The 25029-nt window shown below is 45.0% G+C and overlaps 1 protein-coding gene across 2 annotated transcripts in view; it reads left to right on the forward strand.

Moving 5' to 3' along the window:
• The first annotated feature begins 5213 nt into the window (after window positions 1-5213).
• RASGEF1C (RasGEF domain family member 1C) overlaps window positions 5214-25029 on the forward strand; it is a 71447-nt gene continuing 51631 nt past the window's right edge. For both annotated transcript variants that reach the window (XM_048960214.1, XM_048960213.1), the window contains exon 1: window positions 5214-5405. The gene's annotated coding sequence lies outside the window, so the exon portion shown is untranslated. The remainder of the gene's footprint in view (window positions 5406-25029) is intronic.

Below are 25029 nucleotides of genomic sequence, written 5' to 3' on the forward strand. Positions count from 1 at the left end.
AGCCTCTATTTAGGAAGGCAGTAAAGCTTGCACTTAATCCATTCCTGTCGTAACAACTGGTGTTACGAGAGCTATAGAAACCACAGCCTTATTTGTACTAGATGTTGTACAAATGTATAATGAAGAGGAAGTGTTAAGTTCTGAAAGACTGCCTAGAACTGTAAGAATAAAGTCAACAGGGAGAGCCAAGCAACAGACAGGCAGATGGGAAACATGACAAAACTTCTGTCTACGGAGGAATTCACTGGTCGAAACAAATTACCTGATGAACGGTGCCGTGATTTCTGTGGGTATTGTGGCACATCCTCACCCCAGAGCACATGTCTAAGTCTAATTAAAGAAATTAATGTCTAGCATGTGCTTCAGTGCTTTGCTGAATCAGATTCATACAGTACTGCCACCAGCCATGTTAACACTGGATGGAGATGAGCTAATGTGTCTGGTATCAGTGAAATTCCTTAGTGTCTCCCAAATGGAGTACGTTGTGTCCAGCCAGAAGAACTGAAGCCCCTTTCTGTACTGTGATTTTCAACTCTGATTAAACCATCTCAACATACATTCCCGAACCCACTGATGTAATTGATTCCTTCCAGAGAAAACACTGTGTAGAGCAACACTGCCAGGAAATGGGAGTCCTCGCATTTGGAGCCAGTGTTTGTTGTAAATATCCTGACTGACGTCTTTTGTGTGGTGGCTTGAGAAGAAGCTTGTTTTGTCACCCTTTTCAACTGCACTGTTGTTCAAGTCTGGAAAGAAACCGGGATCTCATCTGTGGAGAAGAAAAATCCATTTTAGAAAAAGAGAAGAAATACAGTAAGGGCAAAAGCAGCCTGGAAATGGGTATGCAGTGAGAAAGTACATTTCCTGGAGGTCTTGTCAAAATAATCTTTATCAACAAAGGACTATTAAGTGCTATGAGATTTGAGCTTTTCTTTACTGTTATTGTAGGTTCAGTGAGTCAATATTCATTTCCCAAAAGTGATGCTCTCCCTGACCTATGGTTGCAACGTGACCCTCTGCCCCTTGCTTCAAACAAATTCAGCAGCTTTGCAGTGCTCTGGAAGCAGCCAGCTCACCTAACTCTGAGGCATTTCCCAGAAGCAGCAAAATTCAAGGGGAGTTTTGCAACTAACCTGAGTGTTTGTGCTAGGCACTCTACCACAGCCACAGCACAGACTGGAGAGCCCTTCTGCTGGAATCAACAGGCCCCTTGTCTCTGTAAGTACTGCAGATGCGCAAAGCCCCTTTATGAATTAAGAAGCAAAGATACATTAAAAGCAAAACAAAACAAAACAAAAAAACACAACAAAGAAAGAAAGAAACCAGTTTGTTCACATGCTAATAGTATTAAATGTCATTATATTGTTAAGCATCACAGTTACTGAGCTTGGACCAGAGCTCTCACCAGCTGAAGCCAGCTAGTGACTGCAGGCACTGGGCAATGACTGCCTACTGACTAGGCATGCGGACAGGCCAGCACCAACTGGAAGTGCACTTACAACCCTTTGCCACCTTGCTTTCTTCCTGATGTATCTGAGAGTTACATCTACGTTTCAGATGACAAGGAATGAAAAAACCTACCTTCTGCAACCTGCTGGCAACATAAATGTACCTGTGTTGCCTAGAGAGACAGAAGTGACGGGGATGTGGAGCATATGAAGGATGGAGGACTCTACTCTCTGGACTCCCTCCATGGTGTTTTACAGATTTTGCCATGCCCATGGATGGTGGGTCATGGTGTGGCAGAGGATGATGCTGTCACACAGCTGGGTGAAGCTAAGGGGCTGCTCCTTTGTGTGTTAATATGAAAAAGTCCTTTTGCAGGAAGACATAAATGAGGAGGGACTGCAAAGCCAATGAAAAGTATTGTTTTTTGGTGGGCTTGCATTGTTTTTATATTCTACCAGGTGTCTCATTAAAAATGCATTAAAATGAGACAATTAGCTGCAACTGAGAATTTGCTATGCTGTTGCATCAAAGGACTTTGGACTACTTCACAAATACTGAGCTGTGTGATTGTATCTATCTCTACTGTATGCCACAATGGCAATGGACAAAGGTGAGGGTCCTCCGAAGATATAGTCTGTAATGAGGTAAGGAAATGAGTGTTTAAGTAGTCTAATTATAAACAGCATACATAAACTAATGTGATTAGCAGTGGCTTGAATGGCTTTTTTATTATTATTTGCCACTTGCTTCCATTCAGTTTCCTTCTGGTTGGTTGCAGCGTAGGTACCCTGATAATCAAATAAGAAAAAGCAGAAGCAATATCCACTGCAAAAAAAAACCAAAAACCAAACAACAACAACAACAACAACAACAACAAACAGTTCAAAAGCCCTTGTGCTTCTTAAAAATGGAAAATGTCATCCAGAAACCACCTGACAGTTGAAGCTTCTTCCATAGGTCTCCTCTGGCCTTGTTTCTTCTCTTATTTCTGGAGCAGAACTCGGGTCTCAGCTGCTCTCAGAACCAAAAGTATCAAGACCAGCTTTTCCAGGTCAAACCTACCATGCACAACAGACCCAGTGTGTGTTGCACTCACACCATGGATGATGCCCTCCTTGGGCACATGTGTGCTGGATTCCTGCAGGCAGAGCCACCAATGCAGAGTGCAGGACCTTTACCTCTCCCTGCTCTGAGCAGTGATGTACCACTTTTGCACATCTGCAGCATGCTACTGCTGCTTCTGCCTCCGCAGCTCCCTGCTGCTGGGTGTGGGTTTGCACCCCAGGAAAGGAGAGAAAGAAATAAGAAGAGCAGTACTGCAGGTGAGTGGCAGGAGAGGATTTCTGATTAACTTTTTCACAGACTTTATTTGAGAGTTGATTTGAGAACGTATCGGTTCCAGTTTTCATAACAACGCGTTTTTCCTCGACAAGTGCTGATTTCATTTTATATAGTTGTCTAAATAGTTATCACATCTCTAATGCTGCTAGCCAGAAACGACTCCCCAGTGTGCCAGATCCAGACCTTCCAGTAATTTGTGTATGTAAATTCAGATTATTATCAGGTTCACACGTAACAAAATGAAAGAGCATATACAAATTATCTGCATAGAAATCTCCATAAGATATTCACATGTGGAAAATTAATGTTTCTTGCTTGTATAAATGTCTGAACATGCAAGATCTATCAATCAATCTCTCGTGTACCCACACAGCTCAGAAGCATGTGGCAGTGAGTCCTAACATCATCTTCCAGTAGTTCATAAAATGTGATTGCTGACAGAAGCTGATCAGAATTGAGAACTGAGAACTGTTACGACCAGTTCTTTGCCACTGTGAGTCTAAAATGTCCTTTTTTTTTTCTTTTTTTTTTCCTTTTTTTTCCTGCTATGAATTTTATTTCTATAACAGTCAACTTAACTATAGAGATCTGGGAATTAGCAGCCAAGGACTGTTCAGCGCTGCATGATGCTTAATGCAATTAGCAGAGTTAATAAAATGTTGGACAGGTGCCTCATACCAGGGGAAAAAAGGCGTTGTTCTCACTTGCTTAGGATCAAACAGTTACATTACCTTATTTCCTTTAAGAAAGCATTCTTAAAATGGAATGAAATGAAGAACAAAATCACTGACCCATTACTGGCTGAATTCAGCTTCCTTGTTTTCTACTTCCAGGGTAAGATCTTCAGAAAACAACATGAAAATGCTTGCAGAGGGGCACACATGCAAAAGGTGTGCCAAAAGAGACAAAGCCTGGAGACAGTTACCCTGGAATATCTGAGGAATGACTTGAAGTCAGCTCTGACTGCAACAGAAGTCAGAGCAGAACAAATTTACTGTTCCTCCTCCTTTTGACAAAGCTCATCTTCGGAAGCCATACATTCAATAGCTTAACATCTGGAAAGATGTTAGAAAATGAGTCAGTGGGAGACAGATGAAAAATGCTGATGTGTAGAACTGCAGGGAGAAGGTCTTCATGCTCCTGCTGGAAGGTCCATGAAGTGTAAGAAAAACAAGGACACTGTCAGTAAGGTAAGCATGCTAATCTACTCATACGATTCTGTGAAAGTCATTTGAGGTCCACAGTTGTCATGTTGGTGCTGCCAGTGAACATAACATGGGAGAGTGACTTACTGAAGGCCTGGGCTGGGAAGCTGGCCTTTGCTCACAGGACTGTAGCCACCCTGGGCTAAGAGAGTTCCCTAATCCCGCTTATCTGTAGTATTTACACTCCTCACAGCACCCAAGTGTCAGCAGGTATAAGGGCAGCCACGTTTCAGCTTTGAGTCATCAGGGGAAGCAGTCAGGTCCAGGGCCTGTAGGGACTGGAAATCGTAACCTGGGGTTGGCTGCGTGTGCTCTGCAAGATGATTTGGTGGGCTTGATCCATTTTCCTCACATACACACATAAAACACCCACACATCTGGCTTGTATTAGCGTGCCCTCATTGGCAATTGCTCTAAAGACAAACTCATCTGGGAAGAACTGGAGTGTCTGAACCAGCTGCAGCTTACCCAGCCTGTGTAGAGCACAGGTAGAGCGAGGGAGCAGCAGAGGACCTGTGCTGTCATGCTCAGCCAGCTCTGGGCATCCTAGCGGCCAACGTGACAAGGTGCCATGCTTCCAGAGAATAGCATTTCCTGAGCATCTGCAATAACCTTTTGTTTGTAAATCTGAAATGCCATGCCCTCTTTTTCTACGCCTAGCCCAGTCATTTTGCTTTTCCAAGGACATATACTTTCAGAAATAAATAAATGAACACCATCCTTTATTTTCACTATTTGGGAGCCAAAGGCATCTGCCAAAGTCACAGCTCTCTAATCGTGGGGTTTGGGGAGCTGGAAACACAGGGCCTTTCCCATACACCGTGGGTCTGCAGGGAGGCAAGGACAGGGTTTGGCTGCAGTCTCTGCCTCGAGCAAGGAGGGGCTGCGCGAAAGGTGCACGAAGAGGATTCTGATCAGCACAACTGCCAAAGCCAATTACCAAGAGGAGGACGCTATAATTATATCAGGGAACAGCTGTACTTCATTAGGAGCCCTCGCGGGGCGGCTCGATGATCGGCCACGTACGCACGGCCGCTTTACGCCTTTCCTCGCCTTCCTTCTCTGCCCGAGCTCTGGCACGGCCCCGGGGCGCTGCAGCTGCCGGCGCTGTGCCGTGTCCCTGCAGCTGCACCTGCCCCGCGGGCCGCGCTCGCTCTGTCTCGCAGCCGGTCCCGTGCCGGACGCGGCGGGCAGGCGGCGCTCTGCGGCCCGGCTGCGCTGGGGCTCGGGGCGGTGCGGCGCGGGCTGCTCTTCCTCCTCCTCCTTCTTCTCCTCCTCCTCTTCTACCGCCGCCGCCTCCTCCTCCGCGGATGCGGAGGATCGCGGGGCGGCTCTCGCCCGCAGCGGGCTCCCGTCGCCCCACCGCCCCCATGGACAGCAGCGGGGGCAGCAGCGGCCGCGCGTAGCTCGGTGAGTAGCCCAGCTCCCCGCCGCCCAATACCGCGCTGCCGCAGCTCCGCGTCCCCCTCCCGCGCTCCTCTCGCCTTTCCTTCCCACCTAAAAACCCGGCGGTGCTCCGTGGGTGCTGGCGGTGGGGACCCGCCCGCCTCTGCCACCTGCTCCCGGCTCCCTCCGGGCACTGCGGAAGCGATTCCCCGCGGGCTGCTCCCGTACGGCTCTGGCGGTTCGCACCGTCCTGCCTCCCTCTGCTCGGAGTCCTGGGCTGGGCTCCCCGGCAGCTGTTCCAGGCTGGGACTTCAGCGCTGTCAGTCCGAGAGTTATTTGCTTTCGGCTAAATTTAATTTAAACTGACTCCGCGGTCGTAAGGGAAGCTCAGGGAAAAATGTCAGTTTGTGAATTGTTTTGCTTAGCTCGGATTTAAAGATCTCTTCCCGTATATCTGATAAGGATTTATTTTCATAAAATGATTTTGCGGTGTTTTATTTGCTCTTGGAATTTAACAGTCCTCCTAGGCAAGCCAGGTTTGGTGGAAGCTGAATTCATCAGCTCCGAGGCACAGGCAGTGCCCTTGGTCGTAACAGGTGCAGTGTGCATATTCTTATGAACAATGAAATGGTTTCAGCATTCAGGTTTATTTGTATGCAGTGCATTTCTGTGGCTCTGAAGAAATTGTCATGCTATGTTATGTCAAAGATGTGCTTACAGCAGGAGTGCGTCCGTAGCTCCTAATTACCAGGGCATGAGAGCAGCTGCACCGCCCATCAGTGTGGGCTTTGATAGCCAGGGTATTCCTGGGTGACACAGCGTAGCTTGGGGGATTTGGTGCTCTGTGTTGGTGCTGGCTCTCCAGGATGACCTGGTACAATGTGAAACACTAAGAGGTTAGGGGGAACAGAGAAGGGTGGAGGAGGAGCTGTGCCCAGGTTCTATTCTTTGGACCTGATGGTCCTGTAAGGCAGTTTCCGGCCCCTGAGATTTCCAGGCAGGAGGGTTGCTACACCTCGTGTTGTTGCTAAAACCTAAAATACTGATGTGTGTATTGCACAGAAGATATTTCTTGGACAGGTATTTCCTAGTTCAAAAGAATGTATTAGAGTAGATGTAACAGAGCCTGTATTTCAGAAGCTCTATTTGAGACCACAATCCAGAGTGACACCATGTCAGTAATTGATTTAATGGGAGTCATTCTGGACTTAGATCAGAAGGAAATTAGACTGGAAGTTTAATTGCTCTTTCTAAGCCAACAGGTCTATTCCAGCAAGCCTTGCCAGGCTCAGCCCCTGCTTTAACTGCTCTGTGGTGCAGCATCTCCTGTTGCTTTTGCACAGAGCGATGCTCCTTGCCACTGCTTTCCAGGAGTGCATTGTCCTTGCTTACTTTGTTATGGATGAGAGGAGTGGACTGCTTGGGATAAAGAAGGGTTGGGTAAAGGGGTGATATGGGGAGTGATTCACTTTTTTACCCTCAAGTTCTTTCTAAATTCCATGGAAGACATGGTAGGGCGAAGTATGAGTCAAAATCCTAGCCAGAGAAACATTGCTAGCAATGAAGGATCTGTTAGAGGAGTCCTCCTGAGTGATGCTACAGAACAAAGAGAAGGCACTGGAGATGTCAGAGTGGTCTTAGCTTGTTGTCAGGGATGTTCTGAGACTGCACAAGCTTGAAGCTGTGCCTTGCTACTTACCATCCATCGTGAGAAGTGATGCTGCTGCTTTTGGGAGTCACGGTGGTGTCTTCTGGGTCCCTCTCCCAGGGATTTCCCCCCTGCTGGGCAATAACTGTATTTTGTGGTGTTCTGTAGTACCTACAAGCCTTGGGATGGCGAAGTGTCTTGCAATGGGAGACAAAACCAGCATTTCTACTGCTGTGCTGACTTCGCCTGGACTTCTTGCAGCCTCACCCAGCAATGTAATTTCATCCCCTGTCAGTTTTGGGTTACGGGAGGTGAGGGTAGGAGTAAACTTCTGTCTGCTCTGAGGCACAGCATTTTGTATAGTTCTAATTCGGTCAACCAAGGAAGATAATTACCTTGTTAACCCTTTGGAAATGACTGCTATAGCTCCCCCTGGTTTAGTAAGTTAGAAGTGGTGAGCGCTGTTGCAACACAGTGCACCTTGCAAGAAGTCATTAGCTGAGAAAACATTTCTACTATACCATAAATCACTTCAGCTAGGATGTTCAGTTGAAAGAACTTAGTGTTATTTAATAAATTTTGGGGTAATAATCTTAAAACACTTTTTAAAAATCCCTTGAGATAGTCAAGAGCCTTATTTAGTGAGCATGTTGTGTGATTTGGGCTGGGCACAGAGTGGTTTGTCCTTCTCACATTGCTGGCGAAGCATGATGCTGCTGTGAGTAAGCTGGGTAATGTTTACAGATCTGCTGGAGCAATCAAGCACTGGATAGTCGTCCTTTAATTGCCTGAGGCTTTTCTTGCTATGTGTGCTTGTTGAACAGAGTTTAGAAAATCATCTCTGGAAGTCAGCTATTTGTTTATGCTGCTGACACTGATCTGGAGAGGGATACGTCTGTGCTGTAGTTAGGAACGCAGCTTGAAGCGCTTTTTGTTCTCCAGCAGTGCGTCTGTGACCACGTGCAGCTCAGCTCACCTGATGCTGTGAGAACCTTCAGCTGTGCTGGGTTCACCTGTGCCAAAGTGCTGCCCTGTCCTTGCTGGAGTGATTGAGGCACCTGCAGGGAACCAGGAGACCTTTCTGCACCTCCTGACCAGCCAGTGTAGGAGGCTGCATAGCCCCAGGCCGTTATCTTGGCCAGGAGTTCAGCACGATTTAAGAATGAGTCAGATATTTCACAGAAACAAGGCAAGAGAGATGAGCGTGTGCTTTAAACAAACAAGGCTTTAAGGGGAGAGAGGGTCAAAAGCTTTTTGCTTAGCGTTTATGTCCTCTCTGATGTAGAGGGCTGAGGAAATGATGCTGCCTGTGCCTGCTGCAAAGCTTGCAGCGCTTGTGAGCTCCTGCTGGCAGTGCCTGTCTGCTGGGAGAGCCTATTCTCTCACTGCATGCAGTAATTAACAGGCTTAGGAAATTGATTCGTAATCATAAGTTTAAACGTATGTGAAAGGTTTCCTAGAAAATCTCGTTTGTTTATTATTCCACCTTTCCTCGCTCAAGGATGTTTTCTGCTTGAGCATACTGCTCACATGCTCTAGGGTGCTTCCTTCCAACAGCATCGTGTTGGTTATGTTAGAAAGGGTTTGTCTCAACTAAGTCACCCAGATGCTTTTCCCACCTGTGTGTTTCTTCAGTGATGCAGACATCCAGCAGGTGCATAGCAGAGGCCTTTCCCCCGCTGGTTGAATGTTTACTTGGGTCCTAAGTATATCTTTGGGCAATTTGTTTTGGAGCTGGGGAGCACTTTTCTCTTTTACTCTCTATAAATCCAGAGAATTTGAGCAAATGATTAACATTAACCATGCGAATATTCTCCCTGGACTCAGTTTTCGGATCGAAGGCAGTGCTCAGTATGTTGAGAGGATGAAGCCCACAACCACTAAATACAAGGAACTGATCTGCTGCTGTGCTTGTCTGCAAGCATATATGACGTGAGTGCCTGGGTTTATGTCTGTCTGCCTGCCCAAAATCCTTCTGCCAACTGCAGTCTTGATGTTCCTTATCTACAAAGTGCTTGCAAGCATTAGGAAGCCTTTGTGATGCTGCTGGGATGTGTTGTTATTCCCATTTCTCAGACAGATGCTGAGAGAACTTGGTGATCTGCTGAGGCTGCTGTGTGTTACTCAGAGCTGGGCATGGAATCTGCAGCTTTGCATACCTGCCCTGTAGGACAGGGAAAGCAGCAGAGTTCTGTGGCAGCACTTGGTTGAACACTGCCAGCTTTTATGCTGTAAGCACGCTCCCCAAATTTCCATCCCACAGCCTCCAAAGTTAACACAAGGGTTTGTCATATCATCTACTGGACCAGATTCCAATCCAAAATACAGTCCGTATCCAGGAGCTCACAATGGCCTGTCGAGGAAAAGAATGTCAAATATAATTTTTCTTTCATCTGCTCTGTCTTGCTATAAGGACAGCTGCAGACTGGAGGTTCCTTTAACCTCAATGGTCACATCTTAGACTGGGGGGATCGTTTCCATCTTCTCTCCTGTAGGTGCAGTGATGGTTGAGTTCTTGCTGATTTAAAAAAATATTCAGAATACCTCTATGGAGTGGAGAGCCTGAGTCTAGCATGTAAGTCTAGGCACACTAGGCATGTATGCCTATGAGCTGGCAAATGAATCCATTTCCAAATCTCAAGTTTGCTTAGTGTTATGATGCGGAATACTGAAAACCAAAAAACATAAAACAACGACACGCTTCTGGCTTCTTCTTTTTCTCCACGGCGTTGTTTTGCTTCATTTCCTGAAGTTCAAGGAATTTCTCAGAAGCAAATGGGTGAATGTCAGCTGCAGAGGGCTGTGCTTTGCACCGCCACACAGCATCAGCACAGAGATGAGGGGCTGGGCGCAGCCTCTATGCTGCTCTGCCCTTGGTCAACAGATCCCTCCTGTGATGGGGAATGTCAGCGTCCTGGGGAGCTGTGGTGGCTGGGCAGGCTCACACTGCATTCAATAACCATGATGAAGGCGAAGCTCTGTGTTTTGAAGCTTTCCTTTGGGAAATGTGATTCATGAAAACATAATATTTTGTGACTGCATTGACTAGAAGTGCTGTATAATCCAGGTGACGCATCTGAAACAATTCTTCAATCTCCTGCAGGGCAGATATCTTGTATACCTGTGCATGCACAGAGGTGGGAAGGAGAGATGAGCACTGATGGGGAGCTTACTGCTGTGCCATGCTTTGTGAGAGACCCACGGTCATCCTGAGCTTCCTGTGTCTGTAATGGCATCTTTTCCTTTATCCTTCATAGGGAACCTGTGTTCTTCTCAACTAACGCTATGGAATCATAAATGACCCAATCAGCCTTCATCACTGCTCATTAGATTGGAAACTTGATTAGTTAATAGCAGACCTGTTCTTCCTTTCTGTCCCTACTGCTGCTAAGCTCATGGCATTTACGGGCAGACTTCTTAGTCATTAATATTCTTTGTATTCTTCATCTTTGGCTTCAGAAAAGAGAGCCTTTCATCTTTTGCCTTGCTTTGTTTTTCAGAAGGAGCCAATTTTGACTGGAGGAAAAAAGAAACCAAAAAACATTTATCTGTAGCTTTCTTAGAAGCTTCCAAGCAGTCTCCCCTGCTGACTTTGTACTTTCACAGTAGACAAACATTGACTTTGTTTCCTCAGTTTGACACAAAATAACTGATATTTTTTTTTCTCTTGGTTTAGCTTTTTGGTTACATCTCAGCAGCTTGGCAGGACAGTATTAATTAGCAGCTATGGTGTATTTCCCTGGAATTCTCAGTCTTTCCACAATGTTTCCATTAGGCTTATAGTCCATACAGCCCAATTGGTGTAAAGAGAGCATAGGCGTCTGAACTTAGAGGTACTGCCCTGATTTGGAGCCTAAATGATTACTGTGATTGCTCTGCGGGTTCTTGTTTGGTTCATTAAAAATTGCTGATGTATGCCAGGGGTGAAATGTGTGTGGACAAGTCCAATAATAAAGCGTGTTTCTCGGGTAGGGAGTGCTTTCTCTTCATCACTACGTGCTCTCCAGTTATAAGGGGTCAAACCTGGAGTCTTTGCTAATCTGCAGAGCTAGCAAAAAGGAAGCGACAGAGGCACAGCAGTTAACTTCTGATCATGTGGAGTCTTGCAGCCCAGTTCTGACATGCAGGACCAAAAGGAAAAAGCTTCTGGCCTGGGCTGTGTTTGGTTTTGGTACAAAAATCACTTGAGGTTTGCTACATGCTTTTTTTGGCTGTGCCAGCATTCATGTCCATTCTGCTCAGGTTTCCCCTCTCCTAGTTCTGATGCAGTGCATGTGAATGTGATCATTAAGTGTGATTATCACATTTTTTGACCTATTTAAAAGTCTCTGGCTGTGAAATTCCAAAGATTCTAATTTAAGCTATAAAAAAAAAAAAATTAATGTGCCATCACTTACACATTTCATGGCTCATTTCCTGATTACAGCAACTTTGAATATGTACATACAGTCTGTTCCAGTGCATGTGCATAAACATCATACAGCATGTAGGGTCTGGTCATTGAGGCTTGGATCTCACGTTCCAGAGAATTTATTGTCTACAAATCAGAGCAGACAGAAGAGAAAGCCACAGGTGCAGGAAGCTGCAACTTTCCATGCTGGTGCAGGCAAAAGGCAAGTTGTTCTGTGGGTCTGTGCTCAGCAAGTCTGGGAAGAGCAAAGAGAACTACAGAGGTCTTCTGATATTTCCCATCACTTCATTCAATTCTGTCATCTTATTCAGACAGAAACTCTGCAGATCTTTATCTGCACGCAGAGAAGAGTTTGAGGTAGCAGCTACGTGGGTCACTTATGATTTTGCTGTTAGGGTGATACAGTATAAAATAATTCACCAAGGTTAGGGATGCAGCTGCAAACAGTGGATCCAGCAGAACTCATTGGGTTGGAAGTACGAAGCTTTAAAATGGGTTGGTTGGGTGCCTTTTACTTGGGTAATATTTTCCTATTTTCCATCCAGCTGTCTAACAGCAGGAGCTGCCACAAGTCCACAAGTGGCTTTGATTTTTGGAGATGTTTGGGCATTTCTGACGTGACCCTTCCCCTCCACGCTGTCACCTGGGTCACAGACACAGTGGGATTGTGTGTGTTTTTTTTCTCAAAGGTCAAGGGTAAGCAACAATACCTATTAGCAGGAAAAAAGCACAGTGAAAGACGGATGAAGTAGTTAATTTCTCTTACTGACGCTTTTGGGTCATGGCACGTGACCACAAAGACCTGATCTGACAGAGTCAAGTAGTTCTATGCTGGAATGTTTTTAGTGATTGCTTCAGTTTTGTGTGGGGCTTTTGTGTGTGTTTTGTTTTGGAACTCAGTTTGTTCCCTCAATAATGCTTGCTGCATCAAAAGTGCCCAATGCAACCAAGGCAGGGAGCCAAGCAAGGTTTGGAAGATCACAGCTTAGAATGCTCTTTATTTTCTCCTCTTCAAAATACATCATTATGATGGTGTTAAGTATGCTAAACCGGTGGCCTTGCAGATACTTCAAAACTGGCTGAAGAATTTGGGGCATGTGAGCGGTTCTTCAGAAGTCAGGGGCAGTCTCTAAGCCTGGGTATTTGCAAATTAAGCATGAGGGCTACTAAGGGAAAAGACTTTTTTTTCTTACCACCCTGTGGTGTGCCTGGCTCTTTAGCCCTGTGTGAGCTATCAGATATGAATGTTTGCTTCTGTGAGGTGAACAGACTTTGTACGAGTTTAGGATGGGTGCTGAAAGCAAGGTCTGGAGTATAGCAAGGAGGGATGCGAGCCTGGGGAGAGCTTTCTGATCCTTACTGCCTCCATGGAGGCTGCCAGCAGCACAAGCCTCCTGTGCACGTCAGGGATGGTATTTGTGCTTTCATTCAGTGTGTGCATATGTTATACGTGTAACAGCCATCTAAAATGCTAATTTCAATTGCTTTAAAACACCCTTGATAAAACTTTATAAAAGGCAGAGTAGCTGCAGTTTATTACTCGGGTGCTAGAGGTGGCTTGGTTCCTTTGGATCCTTCTGTTTGTCTCCAATGAGAAGCTGTTCAGGAGGTGATAGCAAAGCCCTGGTAGCACATATTGCATAGTGTACACTGTTGGAAGAGCATCAGCTTGTCATTTGCAGTCTTATTTCTTAATGTGATGTAGTAAATAATAAATGTACACAAACTCCTATGGAGCATTTCATTCATAAGCTGCCAGGCTGTGGTATGTGTTTTGAAATGCTGTTTTGGGAGCTGTGTTTTCTGGGGTAATTTCATTAACTGATACTAACTGTTTCTCAAATCCATACAGAACAGATGAGGAGCAGCTATTAGTGATCCTACTAATAAAAAGCATTTGTGTTTTTTGTTTGTTTTTTTTTTTTTGTCATTTTGTGGAAGATCTTTTGTGCAAAACCCCTTTTGTTTTTTATTGCATAGCGATTAGCTGTTATTAATTCATGTCAGGAAGATCATTATTGACAAATTGGTGTGCTGAGTGGCTTGGAAGCAGATGCCACCACATCATCTAGGCTAACAAACATTCGAGGAGAATGTGCAAGAGGTCCTTATGAACAGGGATGGTTACAGTAAAGCCCTTCTCTTGGCCTTACTTGTGCCATTCTCTTCTGGGCTACAGCAGTGTTAACAGCTGTGCAGTTTGTGTGTTAGAGCAAGTATCTTGCAAAGGGGAACCACAAATGACAGCAGTATTATGATTAAAGGGCAGTCAGTACTGATGGTGAGCCCAGCATAAAATACAAATCTGGCTGCGGTTAAGAGAGAATGAGCCCAACTAATAAGCAGCTTAACTTGGTGTATTATTGTGAAATAGAAAGAAGCATGAAATATGTGATGTGAATAGTAGGCTGGCTTTCCTTGTCACTTCATATTTATGTTCTTGGAGCTCTCCTGGCTTCACCAGGGTTACAGCTCAATGACACCCGGCTGAGTGAGAGTTGGAGTTCCACTTCTCAACACTTTTTTTTTAATAGCACAGCAGTATAGCTGGCGTTCTCTGTTACAGCTTAGATTTGGAGATCTCTTAACAGACAAAATGCAGTCAGTAAGAACTAGTTGGTTCACAAAATGTTTTTTCCTGATCAGATGCTAACGCTGCCACTTGATGCAGCTCTGCTAAAGTGACCTAATGTTCTCTTGGTAATGGGAGATGGATTGAACCATTAAAGTCTGCTTTCAGCCAGATATATTAGCAAATACTAAGACTTGATCCACAGCTCTTTGCTGTCAATAAATGAGCAATTGCTGTCTACATAACATAAGATCTGGTAGAGGTTTGAGCTTTTAAGAGATGGAGAGTGCTTGTCAGTTAAACTGAGATAAACCCAGAGTCTAGTTCTCATCCATTGGAATTGTTCAAAGTTTGTTCTTCATGGAAAACAGACTCCGGCCTTCAGTGTTTGGCAGGATGAAATGAGCTCTTCTACATCAGCATTGATTGCCTGACAAATGTTTGTGTTTGATAGATAGATTTGCACAACCACTGAACAAATACTACTGAACTACTTTAAGTCACTTCCTTGTTGTTTCTGTTACAGGTAGACAGGTTTTCCTCCTGTGCATGGAGTTGTCATAAGGTTGTTGTCTCTCCTCCCCACCCGGCATGCTTCTTTTTGAGCCACATCCCGGGGTCTCAAAAAGCAAAGCCCATTGTACAAGGCTGTGTGTCTTATGGCTGTTTCTGTAAACAGCACAAGAAATCTGAGGTTCTGTCTTGAACACCTTCTATTTTGATGTTTTGACAAGGACCGCTTAAAGCTCTTATGGCAAGTGATTTTTATGAGCATGTGTGGAGTGGAATGTGTAGTGCTTGAAGTGGTGGGGACTGGGAAGACGCGTGACAACTGCTTTGTGTAAGATGATCAGTGTTTGGAGGAACAAATGGTGCATTGAGATGACAAATGGAGCAGCGGAGGTGCAGCTGGGCTGGCCGGGCTGCTGCCGTGGAAGCGCTGCTGAGCAGTTTCATGGCAGTTTCTGCTGTGCTAAGAATAATAAAAATGCATTTGCTCTCAGTGTATGAAAGGATTTTGAATGCTGGTCAGTATAAACTGTTTCCTGTTAGATCTGAGTTTTGTTGTAAATTGGTGCTGTAAATCCAATTGATTTAATTAAACCAGGTTCCAGGTCCCTGATGTGCGGACTTCTCAAGTAGTAATTTTATAATTGCAAGATTTTTAGGCAAATAAATGGCCTCTCTTTTCTTGCCTGCTGGGTGGGGTGTCTGGTGATAATTAGTACATTTATCAAGGCGTCCTCCCCTGCTAGAGACGGGCTGTCATCCACTTTTGATGGCCGGAAACAGTGGGGCAGTGAGATTATGGGACTTGTCTAAGGGTGCTGTGTGATGTAGCAAAGAACAAGAGTATAGCGCAGGCTCCCTGGAGCCATCCTGCTCCCCTGAGTCTTGCATCACTCTTCCTTTGGCCTGTCTTGTGCCTTTGCTGTCCCTCAGGAGGGTGGACAAACACCACACACACCTGGCACTGTGCCCTGCACCAGGCTCCCAAATGCAGCCGGAGGAGGGGTGTGCTGCCCCATCCCATCAGTAACTTGGTCTGCTCCCCATGTTTCACTGAGGTTGCTGTGGAAAGTTGTTTTTTTTTTTTGGAGAGCCTCCTCTGTAGCTTGAAGATGGATCATGATTTTCCATTGGAAAAGAATGAGACTCAGCAAACATGGGTGTGCAAATGGTCTTCCAGCATCTGAGTGACGATGGGAACTTGGTGTTTGTTCTCCTCCAGGTGCAGTTGTGCAGTTTGCAGTCGGCCTGGGGGACCTGGGGAACTTGCACTGATGTCACTGAGAAAAGTGCATCTGGTCTGAAGGCAGGAGAAGCCAGCAGCCTCCCACAGGGGTGGGGAGGGGAACTGAACAACTGTAGGGAAAGCAGTGAATACTGCTGTTTCAGTAAGTCTTGTTCTTATGCTGCCTCCAAGGGATAAGGTGTTTGGGAGAGCATCACTTGGGCCTTTCATTTGGCTTTGGCCAGAGTCCCCAAGGTGACTAGAACCTAGAGCAGAGAAGGGGAATGAGTTTCCCCACTTTCTTTCCCAGTTAATTCAGATAATTCCTAGTTTAAAATATTGAGAAGTTGTTTTGTTTTGTTTTTCTGGCAGAGCAGAAGGGGGTTGGTTTCAGTATTAGCGATAGAAGAGATGTTTTTGCAAGGATGTGAGCTAATGTGAAATATCTGAATAAATGCCAATGGAATTTTTTTCTAAAATACTATTTAAAAAAAAAAGTAAGAAAACAAGGGGAAAAAAAGAAAGTAACCTGATAAAGAGTCGCCTTAGTCTGGCCTTGAATGGGTATTTGCTGTCAGTGAGCAATGTGCAAGCATGAAGAATTGAGGTTTTGGTATCTCACCTGCTTGGGCTGGGAGCCTTGCAGCGATCTCCTGCTGTTGGCATGCTGGGGAACGGGTGCTGGTTTCTTGGCTTCCTCCTCATGAGATGTTGCACACTGGTATCACACTGCTCTGCTTGGGTTTGGGTTCTTTCACTTGGTTTTGAACATGTTGGCCTCCTTCAGTAGTTAGGTAGAACGCAGCATTAATTCCTTCTCTAATTGTTCATCAACAGCTAACATCACGACAAAACCACTCTACATCAATTAGCTCCACACCAATTAAGAACATTTAATTGGACAGGCATCTGAAAGGTTACTGCTTCCTCAGTCTGGGAGCAGATCAGCACGTGCAGCTAACCTTGCTTAGTCTCAGCCTTGCACTAATAAGCAAAATCACTCATTTCCTCACTTAGAAATATTTGACCTTTAGCCACAAAAGTATATTGAGGAGATGACTTAGATCGTGGCTGGTTGTGTTTAAAGGCTCACTTAGTCAATATATAGATCTTATTTATATGCATCTTTAGCTCATTCATATTACTACTAATTATTGTGCTTGAAAGATGAATGACAGTAAAATCTTTGGAAGAAGAGAAGTTTGTTTGTTGTTATTCTGACGAGACCAGAGAAATCTGTACCCCTGAATCAACTTCTAAAGCTACCTCAATTGGTATTTTTTCCTAAAAACAAAGATGCTGTCAGCACAAGTCACCGTTTCACCAAAAGGGTCATTTACCTTTCATAGAAAATAATAAAGAGCTGCATAAATATTCTTCATAAGTTGCTTCTGGATTGTATTAGTGAAATATGTCAGTGTTTGTGGTGTGTGCAGCCCCATGTTTTATGACACCACTTGAAAAATGCAAGACATTCATATGAGTTATTTGGAGCATGGTGACAAGGCTGACATAGCTGGGTATGGAAGAGCATTTCCAGGCTTACAGAGAAGAGAGGAAACACAAGTCATCAAACACTGCCAGTGCTGGGAGAAAGCAGACATCAGCCCTGGTGTTGTTAGGAAGATGTCTGCAGAGTACTGCAGGTCTGTGGGTTTGTTTTCCAGCATGACCTGTGCCTCTGGTGGGACTGTTTGCTCACAGGGACGGAGAGATGGTTATGAAAATCTCTTCTGTGTGATGACTTTTAGAGGCTTGGCAGTAGGTTTTTTGATTGCTGTGTGATACTGGGGCTCCACTATAACTATCTCCCATCTGTGGCTTGGCTGAACTCCCTGGGCAACTGGGTGTGTTACCAAGACGCCATGCTGAGCAGAGCACTAGAAAGGTAGACAGAGACGCATCTAAGAAAGGTTGTCTTTGTATCTTTGACCACTTCAGAAATCTAAGCTTCCACCTGACGATGCTTACTGGTGAATCTCTGTGCATCCGATGCCTTGCATGCCATAATGCAACTCCGAGAAGAATGAAGGAATCAGTGGGCAAGCTGAGCTTGACTTTGGGTCGTGAGAAGCAGCATGCCTTGGGCAGCTGAGGAGGTACCCCAGCATCCCTGTCATCTGAAGCAATCGTGCTGTGCCTTTCCTATCTGCCGTAACAATGGGGAGAGTAAAGAGCAAGGAAGGAGTGGCTCCTGCCTGCATCTCTGTGTGATTACATCAAATCCCTGTGCCTTTGCAGTATTATCTCCTTAAAATCTGTGTGCCTGACGCTTTTGCTTTAGCACAGTTGAATGCATTACCATCCTGAGTTGCAAAAGAAAAAGCAGGCACTCGCCAGCCTGCTGCAAAGCTACCTGGGAGGATCCAGAGCCAATCTCCCAACAGACAACTGCCGGTTTCAGTCCTCTCCTTTCATGTAGCTCACCTGAAAAAGAGCAAACTGTTGTGCAAAGGAGTTGCTGTATGTGAATTTGAGATACGACCTTTTGTCTTCCCAGCATTTTCTGTCTGCATCACTCCAAAAAGTGGTTGCAGTTTCCCAGCTTTGGACTCTGCCTCTGAAAACGCCCCAGCTGAGGGCTGGGAGTATTGATGCAGTGCTTGGTGTCTTTAGGTACAGCGCTCACAGAACAGCGGGTGACGGGATTGACAAAACCCACAGGCGGATGATTTGTACTGCAGACAGCAGCACAAAGTGGGGGCTCTTTTGGTTAATGAATATTGAACTTCTCCTGTCTAGCAGCAAGTTGTATCCTGCTCTGCCAATGTGCCTCGTTGTGAGAGGCTGGGCTGCAGACGTGTTGCTTGTGAACCCATTAATTCCTGTCTGGTGGACGAGCGTTCTCCCAACAGGGCTCTGCTGGTCACCTAACGGTTGGTATCGTGCAATCTGATTATTTCTTTTAGTTTCACAGTCTTATTTGTTTTTCTCCTGAAAGCTAAGAGTCTTTACTAGATGCTGGATGCTTTTTTGTAGCTGCCCGCATGGCATTTTGTACACAACAATATTCTGCTTTGGAAAGAATTGATGTCATAAATTTGTGCACACAGCAGTCCTTAAATTCAGTTCTATTTGTGGCATGGCTTCCAAAGGGCACATATGTCTCAGAAACATTGTGACTATTGCATGAAATGGTAATTTTAGTGCATGGAAGATCAGCTTCTGATTTATTTTTATTAGTGCAGATGAAAATTACTGTGATATTTCAAGTAGAGCGTAAAATAAATATCTCTAATCTCATTCCATGAGGAATGTTAACTTCCAATTTTATATTCCTTTCCTTTCCCAAGCCACTGTAAAATGCCTGGTATGTGACTTCAGTGTCTATTCTCTCGTGTTTATGTAGGAAGGTTTCTGTCTTTTCATTCTCATGTAGGAAATTTATTTTCATTTCTGTAGTGGTTTATGTATGCAACATGAAATTTCCAGTTCCTTTGATCGTGGAAAATGTCTCATTTTTGACCGGAGCACAGAAACATGCATTTATCCCAATGAACAAAGGCGTGTTAGGAAATGCTGGACACTGCAGGTGAATTAAAAGAATGCTGAAAGTGAGAAAGCAAAGATTTGCTATTAGCAAAAATAGGGGAGCAGCCAGGACTTATGCAAAGGACTGCTTTTCATCTTCCTTGTATCACCCACAAGTGATGGGCGGCGTGGTCCTGATCAGCATCCAGGTAGCCTCCCAGAAGGCTGACTGTAAACTGGGGTGTGGGAATCATCTAGGGGCTCTAGCCTCTGCTTTGGCTCCCTGGTTATTTTGGTGTGAGCTGAGGGGAGGATAAGCCCTCTGCAGACTTTAGGCTGTGTCCTGTCTGCAGCAGTTTCATCTGCTGCCCTTGTCCATGCTGTGGGGTGGCTGACAGCACGAAGCCTGGCCTGCAAGTGGTGCTTCCGTCTGCTGCCATCTCAGGGGTGGCATGCTGTGGGAGATTGGAGTAAGGTATATCCCAGCTGCTACAACAGTGCTTATCTGCTCTCCTGGGGCTGTTCCATTTTCCTTAATGTGCCAAATCTGTGTTACCTGACAGTGCTGGCATTGCTGATCAGATCACTGAAGATACAGTGATGATTCTCAGGGCGTGGCTCAACGGTGCTGCTCTGAACCAAAGAAATAAGTGTGGATAAGAGGATATAAGTTGTATACAAGTCATAGTGTTTCCATCCCTAAGTTAGCAAAAAGCATGGTTATAGCCCAGCCAGGGCTCTGTATCTGCATATGGGGAGATCAACGCATGGTTCTGTGATGTAGTTGACTGTTGTGTAGAGAGAAAAGCTTCTATGAATGTTGGACAAAGTGATGTTGCAGAAAGGTTAATTGGTAACCTACTGGCATTGTGGGAATATAATAAAAGGTTTTGAAAAGAATCTTAAAGGATTCAAGTGTCTCTTAGAGTATTAATGGAGATGTACACACAGGTATCTGCTTGCATGAGTGTAATTGTCAATGCAAAGCCTTTAAATTGGAAATCATTGGTACAGAAGCGAAGTTAAGGTTTAGAATGGATTTAGTTCAAACAGCCATAGGGAAAAGTCAGTATTAAAGCACTGAAAAGATGTCCTGCAGGGCATTCACTTCTGTATCAATATATTGATTATTCTGAAGATGGAGTGGGCACATACTTGGGCCTTCTGATAGGAGGAGACAATTTGGAGGAATAGGAAAAAGAACTGTTCAGTAAGAAATCGATATTAATGCTGCTACTGAAGATTTTGAGAGAGCTCTTTTTTTCTGTGTCTTCCAGTAGGGTAGGGACCAAGTGTAGCCTAAAGGTGAGGAGACCGGTGTGGTCTAAGACACCACAGGTGTAAGGAAAGCAAAGTCGTGATTTGAAAATATTTATAATGGTAGGGAATCTACGCTGCTGAAATGACACTTCTGCTGTGAATAATTTAGTGGAATGAAAGTCAAGAGTCTGGTGTCCTGGTGAGTTGACATTGGCTGTTCATGGTGAGAGAGCACAGAGATGTTCTTGAGGAGGTAAGGTTGTTGCTTATTATCCCAGGGCATAACTTGAATGGTATTTCTGTGTTGGTAGCACATAGTCTGCCAAGGGGTATTGGTTGCTGGCCTAAGGAAGGTGTGAGGACACTGTCAGTCCCAAAGGCTTTTCTCACCTAGGAGCCCACCAGGTGGACTGCCCCTTCAGGCTGTGACCTGTGTGTAAAGGGTGTAGTGTGACCTAGTGTAAAGGGTTTGGCTAATCTTGCTTCTTCTCTGTCAGTGTTCTTAGTGGTGCCTATGCCATGAGGGTTAAGGGTGCCAGGCATTGGGGACCACAAAGAAAACTGCTGTCAGTGTTGAAGGGGGAGCCAGTACATGTTTGTGCTCCCCACTGCCGTATCATCCACATTCTTGGGATGATGATGCCTAAATCAGTGGAATTCCTCGCAGTGCTGGGGATGCTTGTCCCTTCCTGCCTGTACGCTGCAGTGCAGCACAGTGCCCAAATGCTTGAGCTAACTCCAGACAGCACATACTGCAGTTTGCTGTTTACTGAGTGTGCTGTGGTTTTGAGGAGCTGAGAGGGATAGAGAGACGTGCTGTCTGCATGGACTGGTGCAGAGTACAGAGCCAGTCCATGCCTCTGTGCTGCAGAGCATGCATGTGCCCTGAGGCTCCTATGTTCACAGCAGGCAACTCATCCCTGTCTCTCGAGATTTTGTGTAAAACTTCAGGCGCAGCTACAGTGTTTTCTTTGGCTGCTTGGGCTTCATCTTTGACTGTATGGATTCCTCTAAGACAAATCATTGTATTTAAGGATTGCTTGGTGTCTGCTTGCAAATAAACTGTATTCCAGGATGAAAGTATTCTTGGAGTACTTATTTTAGTGCAGACTCTCCAGTGGGCAGTCTTTTATTCCAGAATAATGGGCCGTTCTCCAATTTAACATAATGTACTTTGTAAGGGTAAGTCTGTAGTTAGTAGTGCAGGAAATACACTCATTTACCAAATTTCATTAGTTAAATAGAAACTGGCTTCTCTCTTGCAGTGCATAAAACATCATCCATCATGAAAAGTAGCTCCTTAGTTTTAGGATTGATCTTTGATTTTTATGAGTGATTCCTTTTGGATATTAAAAGTGATTTTTTTTTTTTCTGCTACTTTTTTTTTTTTTTAATAGAAAAAGGGACCTCAGCTTTAGGAATTATGGCTTAAGCTGCTAAGAATTGTCTGGCAACTCTGTGCTTGCTGCCAGGAAGCTGTTACTGTGTTCAGGACAGTGCGTCTCTTCCATTTGATGTAATATTCTACGTGATGAAAAAATAAAGTAGCTTTTTTTTCCTTCCATGTGTAGCCTCCCCCCCCTTCTACTTCTGGGCAGCGTGAGATTAATCTTCTGGCTGCCAATCTACAGAGCTTTTGCCCAAGCCAGAGACACTTAGCAACGCCTGCATTGCACCAGCTGTATCAGACAAAACCCATCACCTTTGCTTGGCGGGCTTTATCAATATAACCGTGCAGATGCTTTTCCTCTGCTGCTTCGTCTTTGCTCCTAGCCTTGCTTCACTTTGTCATTTCCAGGTCACTTCCCTTGCCTTTGTCAGCATGTTTAGCATTGCTTCACTTACACGCTGCCCTCCAGAGCACCATCATGCATATTAAACACATGTCTGGGACCATGGCATGAAGTGGCCCATCCACTTGGGAGCATTGAGAAGAACAGATGAGCTGCAGACCTTTGGGAGGTTGGTTCTCTGCAGCCCCACAAGCACGTCCTGCTGAAGCCAGGCTGCTCGTGTGGCCCTCATGCAGGTGGGCACGCTGCTTCTGCCATCCCACGCTGCTCTGCCTTGTCTTTGGTACTGTCTGCGCCAGCTTATTTTTGTAATGTAATTATTCACGTTGAGCATAATCAATGAGCCACAGAGCAATCAACTGGCGACTCCAATCAGCGGAATTACTCGGGTGGATCAGAGCGAGTTCCTTTCTCTGAAAATGATGTTGTCATTCACACAGAAGTGAGTTCAGGGAAACCTGGTTCTTTATGCAGCATGTGCTGTGATTCTTGGTGCGTGCCACATAAGTCTTGTACTGGGAAGATGTAGATCATGAAAGCCTTTAAGTGCAGAAGTGCCATGGTAAAAACCATATGCAGGAAATACTGTAGCTTTCCCTTGCTGCTGGAGTCACTAGTGGGAAGAATATGAAAGTGTTGCAGTTAGTTTTAGCTGGATGTGTGTAGGACCATGTGGACGCAGCTCAGGCCACCCCAGACAGATGGAAGTTCATGCAGTTGTCCAGCAGTGAGTAGCTGAGGCTGATAGCTGCCAACCCATGTGGTACCACCAGTGTAAATGGGCCATGTACCTTTGGCACCTATGACCCCTGCACCCTGGGTAGGTGAGTCTTTCTGCCTCTCTCATGTGTCCTTTCTTCCAAATCACAGAAATAGAGTGTTTCAGGGAGGGAGGAGAGGTTTGGTATGAAAGATGGCACTCCTTGCTTGGCAGGACTTGGGCCAAGCTTACAGCTGTATGGAGCAGAGGACAAATGTGTGCCCTCCCTTTGCATTTGCCTCAGCACAGCTGTGAGAGTATAATGCAGATTGCCAGCCACGTGCTGTGGTTTTTTTTACGTGCTCGTCTCTGCATGTACTGGTTATGTATTATTCTGCAAACCTGCCTCTGTCTCTTGGCTAGCTCCAAAAAGCCATGCACTTGTTGTCTCTCCCACATGTGCTGGATGCCACTTGTTTACCAAGAGCAGGGTTTGAAGATTTTACCCTAACTGGGAACTGATGCCAAAATGGATGGTCTCTCTCCTTTTTTGCAGTTGTGCATCTCCTCCCTTGCCTCAGGTTTGCAGGTTGTGTGGCCAACAGCAGCTGACTCATCGGGCTCGTTTTGTGAGTCATTCAGTTTTGATAAGGGGCAAAAGAATCGTTGGAGGGTTCCTTCCCCCTCTTGGTGTGTTAATTTTCTGCTAGCTCAGCAGACAGCAGACTTGCCTCGCTTGTCTGCCAGTTGCTCCCTTGCTGGGGAAGCAACAGGCAGCGTGGGAGAGTGGGATGGCTCCTTCATGTTGCGCATGGTCACACCACATTATGTTTAACATCAAACTGCTGTCTTACCTACTTATTGCTTACCTTGGATGCATCTGCAAATGGAAACTGCTGAGCTTTTACGTGGCTGGTGTTGAGTTCTGAGTTTTAAAATAAAGCCACAAATAACTATTTGGCTTTAAAAAGCTAAAATGTTGTGTGCATGGACTCATTAATTTATTGTCAGACTCATGTTGATTGGGGCAAACAAGAATCTGATGATGACATCTAAATACTTCTATGTTTGTGGGGAACTCTGTTCCCAAGTCTGAGATTGTGTCCACATGGTGGTGGTGATGTTTCCCAAAATGCCTGATCCTCAAGGGGGTGACTCCCTGCCAGTCCTTGGGCACTGAGCTCAAATCCCAGAGTTCCACTCCTGTCCTGAGCTGTCTTGCAGGACTAAGGGAAACCAAGGTTGAAGGTATTTTGAATTGCCAAAGCCTTTTGCATTTTGTGTATTTGAAATCCAGCTGAGGAGCTGGATTTGTTTTACACCACTTTACTGTTATTTTAAGAGTTTTGTGATTCGAATTGGAAGGTTTTCTTGCTTTGTTTCTTAATCTTCGTAATAGCTGCTAAGGCAATATGGAAAACCTAAACTAGACTCTTGCTGTCCAGAAAAAAACAAGGATGTTTGAAAACTGTTCAGTTGGGCCCGATTCTTCAACTCAATTCTAATCCCTGATTTGGAAGCCTAAAATACATAGGAGAAAGCCAAGGTGCACGAGCAACCTCAAAGATACGAGTGTGTCTTGAAGTTTGTCTCCAAGATTGCCTTTGTCTATAAGAACAGGCATGGCATTTGTTGGCAAAGTACTAACTTTCTTATGGCAGCCTTTCTGCAGATTTTAGGCACTGGTTCAGCAAAGCAGAACCATGTGAACAGCTCTTCTGGATGGGATGTTTGTATGTTTACTTAATACTGAGCACATGAATAGCCTGTTGGCTGATGCATGTTCAAGCACACATTTAAATGATTTGCTGACCTCAGGCCAACATGCAGATGTGAATATTAAAATGAAAATGTAGGCATCCAACCCAGACTGTGAAGTTGAAATACTTACTTTTCAAAGCAGTCTTGGGGATTTCAACAAACATTTTCCATTAAGATTAATGGAAGATACATGTCTTAATTCCTGGAGTCTGCTTTGAAAACATCAGTCAAGCGTTCCACTATGAAGCCTTTAAATGCTTGATGTCTTGGCACTGCAGTCTGCATTCTCAGCTCTGT

The sequence above is a fragment of the Lagopus muta genome, chromosome 14 (genome assembly GCF_023343835.1).
Source record: "Lagopus muta isolate bLagMut1 chromosome 14, bLagMut1 primary, whole genome shotgun sequence".
Lineage (NCBI taxonomy): Eukaryota > Metazoa > Chordata > Aves > Galliformes > Phasianidae > Lagopus > Lagopus muta.